Below are 6,000 nucleotides of genomic sequence, written 5' to 3' on the forward strand. Positions count from 1 at the left end.
CCCCAGTACCACAAATAAATAAATAAATAAATAAATAAATAAATAAATAAATAAATAAATAAATAAATAAATAAATAAAATAAGACGAGTACTCATCATATGAGAAAGATTCCTGTCCTGATTCATTCTGTGCAGGACTCTTTCTTCCCCAGCTGAGGCCCCCTGCTGGTTTGTCTGTTTACTGGTAGAAGACCGGGTTGTGGGTGGGTGGGTGAGCGCAGTTCGGAGGGCACCTCGCAAGCGCTAAGCAGGCGGTGGGGATGCTGGAGATGAAAAGGCAAAGTGGTCCTCCCACTGTGTCAGAATTACAGGTCTGGTTGTCTGTCTCCCCCGGTGTGACCCGGCCAGGAGCCACAGGGAGGTTCATTCAGATTTCTGCAGGAGGGAGTAACAACAGGGTTTACCCAAAGGAAAAAGGACAGGGTCAGAGAAAGGGATTGCAGTAGGAAAAGCAGTAAGTGAAGGCAGGAGAGGTCAGCATCTGACATGTTCTGTTTAGCTGACAAGAGAACAGAAGTACCGGGATGGAGAGAGACCCATCGCGGGGTTTGTAAATCACAACAAAAAATATAGACTTGTCTTGAAGGCCGGGGCCCTGGAGAAGAGGATTGAGGAGGGGAGGGGCTCAGTCAGATTTGTACATTTCCAAGTTAGTCCATGGGTTAGAGACAGGGTCTGAATGAAGAAAGAGAACCCTGTTGAGAAGCTATGGCCTCGCCAGGCATGGCGGTGCATGCTTGTAATGCTAGTACTTTGGAGGCTGAGACAGGAGGATTGTAGGTTTTCAGCCAGCCTCAGCTACTTAGTGAGGCCTCCCCAATTTAGTGAGCCCCTGCTTCAAATTAAAGAATAAAAGCCAGGCGTGGTGGCGCATGCTTGTAATTCAAGCATTTCAGAGGCTGAGACCAGAGGATCGCGGTTCACGGACAGCCTCAGCTACTTAGTGAGGCCCTCTGCAACTCAGAGACCCGGTTTCAAAATAAAGAATAAAAAATAGGGCAGGGGGTGTGAAGTCGAAGGCCCCTGGGTTCCACCCCAAGACCCGCAAAAAAAGAAAAAAAGAAAAAAGTAAAGAATAAAAATTAGGGCTAGGGTATAGCTTGGAGGTAGAATGTCCCTGGGTTCAAAACCCAGCCCCCTCCCCACACACACAAGCCATAGCCTAGTCAGGCGTGGTGATGCATACTTGTAATCCCAGTACTTGGGAGGCTGAGACAAGAACGGGTCTCAGCAAGTAGTGAGACTCTCATCAGCCTAACGAAACCCTGTTTCAAAATAAAAATTAAGGCGCTGGGTATGGTGGCACACACCTGTAATCCCAGCATTCGGGAGACTGAGACTGGAGGATCACAGTTCACGGACAGCCTCAGCTACTTAGTGAGGCCCTCCGCAACTCAGTGAGACCCGGTTTCAAAATAAAGAATAAAAAAAAAAATAGGGCAGGGGGTGTAGCTCGGAGGTTGAATGCCCCTGGGTTCCATCCCCAGACCCCCCCACACACAAATAATAATAATAATTAAATTAAATTAAAATTAAAATATAGGGCTGGGGGCATACCTCAGAGGTAAAATGTCTCTGGATTGAATCCCCAGTGACACACACACACACACACACACACACAAAAGAATCTATAACCTAAAACCAAGGTTTCATAACCTAGGGTCTATGGTAATATGGTAAATGCAGAAAATAAGATATCTATATTTTCGCATGCTTGTAATCCCCGCGCTTGGGAGGCTGAGACAGGAGGATCACACAGGTTCGAAGCCAGCCTCAGCTGCTTAGTGAGGCTCTCAGCAACTTAGTGAGACCCTGTTTCCAAATAAAATATAAAAAAGGTCTGGGAGTATAGCCCGGAGGTAGAAAGCCTCTGGGTTCCACTGCCAGTACCACCAAAAAAAAAAAAAAAAAAAAAAAAAAAAAGATATCTATATTTTCTATTAATCTCTAACTGAAATTTTGGACTTCCTTTAATTGAGTGTAAGCAATAAACCCCACTATTAACTGTCTGGGCTGGGGGTGTAACTCAGTGTTGAGCTCCTGTCTAAGGCTCAGAGTTGGATCCCTTCCCCTGCACAGAAACAGTAAGAACAACAAAACCATTATCTGTGACTTGTAACCAATAGAAATAAAATATCTCCAGAGGGCATTTGAGTCATTGCAGATTCCCTAAAACACTACACTTATTGCTACTGTGAAATTATAGCAGTTTATACCCACTGCTAGGCCTTATCATTACCAACAGATGGATAAATGCATACTGACATTTCATTTGTATTTTAAATAGTCTAAATGCATTGCAATATAATAGTTTCCTACTTTATACATTTAAAAATATTATTCTAGGCCGGGCGTGGTGGCGCACACTTGTAATCCCTGCGCTTGGGAGGCTGAGACAGGAGGATCGCACGGGTTCGAAGCCAGCCTCAGCTACTCAGTGAGGCTTCCAGCAACTTAGTGAGACCCTGTTTCCAAATAAAGTATAAAAAAGGTCTGGGAGTATAGCCCGGAGGTAGAAAGCCTCTGGGTTCCATCCCCAGTACCACCAAAAAAATTTAAAAAATAAAATAAGTAAAATAAATAAATAAATAAATAAATATATTATTCTAGCCGGGTGTGGTGGCGCACACTTGTAATCCCCACGCTTGGGAGGCGGAGACAGGAGGATTGCACAGGTTCGAAGCCAGCTGCGCTGGCTTAAGAGACCCTGTTTCCAAAAATAAAATAGGTCTGAGAGTGTAGCCCGGAGGTAGAAGAGCTTCCAGGAACCCCAGTACCACAAAAAAAAAAAAAAGAAAAAAATATATATATTATTCTAGAGCTGGGCATGGTTAGCACACACCTGTAATCCCAGTACTTGGGAGGCTGAAACAAGAGGATGACAGGATCGAGGACAGCCTAAGCAATATACTAAGACCTCAGAAGCTGGGCGAGACCCTGTTTCAAAATACACAATAAAGGATGTATTCTTTCGAGTCACCCCTCCATGCCAGTCTTGTATGGAGCTGTACCTATCCTCTGTATTTCTATCTTTCTAATAAACTTCTTTAAATCTTAAAAAAAAAAATACACAATAAAGCCGGGTGTGGTGGTGCACACTTGTAATCCCCGCGCTTGGGAGGCTGAGACAGGAGGATCACACAAGTTCAAAGCCAGCCTCAGCTACTTAGTGAGGCTCTCAGTAACTTAGTGAGACCCTGTTTCCAAATAAAATATAAAATAGGTCTGGGAGTATAGCCCAGAGGTAGAAAGCCTCTGGGTTCCAACACCAGTACCACCAAAAAAAAAAAAAAAAAAAAAAAACAACAACAAAAAGGGCTGGGGGTATAGCTCAGAGGTTAGAATGCCCCTAGTAAATAAATAAATAAATAAATAAAAGCATTGTTCTTAAACAGGTTCACAGGCTTTAGCAGTTGGACAGAGTAAACTGTGGCACCAAAATGGCTCAAAATCCCTTCCCGGGCTGCAGTTGTAACTTTCATTTGTAGGCTCCCTGTAGTCTACTGGGACGCCTGTGGCTCCCTTCCGCCCTCCTTACCTGCCCAATCTCTTCTGATTTAAATGTCAGCTCTTGCCTCCGCCTTCAGACCACAGCTGAGCTACACACCCAGGCCCATGTCCTTCCTTTGTACTCTCATGACAACCTGCTTTTACCCAAACACAGTACTTACCATGGGGAGGGAGCATCCCACAATTTAACATTCGAGGTTTTAAATATCTCAAGTGCCCTGAAACTCCAGGACATGTAGTAATTTGTCAGTTCACTGGGGCATGAAATAGGATCGCTACTTCTGGGATGGAATCACTGAGCTGGGCAGGAGGCTGACTGCCCAGCTCCACACCTTTGCAAGACATTATTTAACACTCACCACAAAGCCATACATTAGGTCTGTTATCCCCATTTTACAGAATAAGAATTTGGTGAAATCACAAATTAGTGTACAATTAGAGGATCAAAAATAATGCTCTTGGGTCATGATCCTTTAGACGACTGTATTGTTTTTGATCTGACCTTTAGGAAGTGAGCTACTTCAAAGTGAAGACTGGGTACTTAATCTTGGAACCCTGGGGCCTACAATATTGACAAAAATCTCCTAGTTAACTAAAGGAGAAATCCTAAGAATCCTGTCTTCCCTTTCAGAGATTCTCCAGCTTCCAGCTAGATCTCACTGAATTCCCAGTTCCTATAACAAAGCCTAGTTCATAAAAAGTAAAAGTAATTATTTTTTGTTAGCTTGTTCTTGTTTTCTGTGGTGTGGGGGATGGAACCCAGAGGCATTCCACCTCTGAGCTACCATCCCAGGCCTTTTTATATTCTAATATTTTGAAACAGGGTTTCACCAAATTGCAGAGTGCCTAAGTTGCTGAGGCTAACCATACTACCTGCGATCCGCCTGACTCAGCCTCCCAAGTACTGGGATTATAAGCGTGCGCCACCACACCCAGTTTAAAAGTGGTTTTTGTTATTGTCATTGTGTGTGTGTGTGTGTATGTGTGTGTGTGTGTGCGTGCGCGCGTATCTTACCAGGGATTGGACCCAGGGAGGGGTTCTACCTCTGAGCTTCACCCCCCAACCCTTTTTCAATTTTTTTGGTTTGAAATAGGATCTTCTTAGGTCTGTATCACTAACTTGCTGAGGCTAGTCTTGAACTTGTAATCCTCCTGTCTCATCTCCAAATACTAGGCTTACAAGTATGTATCACCATACCTGGCTAAGTTGTTTTTGTTGTTGCTGTTGTGTTAATGGTACTAGGGATTAAACCCAGGGCCTTGTATGTGCTAGGCAAGCACTCTACCACTGAGCTATAGCCCCAGCCCTCTAAAAATACTTTTTTTTTGCGGGGGGGGGGGTGTACTGGGATTGAATTCAGGGACATTCTACCTCTGTTACACCCCAGTCCCATTTTATGTTTTATTTTGAAATAAGATCTCGTTAAGTTGCTAAGGGCCTTGCTACATTGCTGTGGCTGGTCTCAAACCTGTAATCCTCCTCTCTCAGCCTCCTAAATTCTGAGAGTACAAGTGGGCACCACCAGGCCTGGCTCAAAGTTCTTATTAACGGATGTCTAACTCCATGGGAATCTGTGTTTGACATCTGACATGCATCTGATTTTATTGAGGGTTTTCTATAAAGATCTTTGTATACAGCAAAATAATGTACAAAAGAATAAATGAGGCCAGTTTTACTGATAATTAACAATTATTTTGAGCTTCAACTTTTATATTCTTTCAAATAACTTGAACACTAATGTCCATGGTGATCACAGAAATTTTTTTTTTTTTTGGTGTGTGTGTGTGTGTGTGTGTGTGTGTGTGTGTGTGTGTGTTACTAACGATAAAACCCGGGGCATTCTACCTCCGAGCTAACCCCCCGCCCTATTTTTTAGTCTTTATCTTGAAAGAGGGTCTCACCAAGTTGCAAAGGCCCTTACTAAAGTAGTAGCTGAGACTGACTAAAAACTGTGATCTTCCTTTCTCATCTTCCCCAGTTCTGGGATTACAAGTGTGCACCACCACGCCCAGCCGATCACAGGAAGTTTTCACTCATAAATTATGGGAAAAGCTAAGGGTAGTGGCATACACTTGTAATCCTAGTATTTGAAAGGTGGAGATAGGAGGATCCAGGTTTGAGGCCAGCCTCAGCAACTTAGTGAGGCCCTCCAAAACTCAGTGAGACCCTGTTTCAAAATAAGGAATAAAAAGTAGGACTGGAGGGATAGCTCAGAGGTATAATGTCCCTGGGTTCAGTCTCCAGCTCCACATACACACACACACGCGCACGCATGCACGCACGCACAGTACAATCATGACAGGCACAGTGGCACAAGCCTATAATCCCAGTACTTGGGAGGCTGACACAGGAGGACCACAGGTTCAAGACCAGTGCACAGTAACTTAGTGAGACCATGTTTTAATATAAAAACTAAAGGACTAGGGATGTAGCTCTATGGTGGAACCCCTCTAGGTTCCATCCCAAGTACTATGAGAAAAAAAAAGACA

This window comes from Muscardinus avellanarius (genome assembly GCF_963383645.1).
Source record: "Muscardinus avellanarius genome assembly, chromosome: 6".
Lineage (NCBI taxonomy): Eukaryota > Metazoa > Chordata > Mammalia > Rodentia > Gliridae > Muscardinus > Muscardinus avellanarius.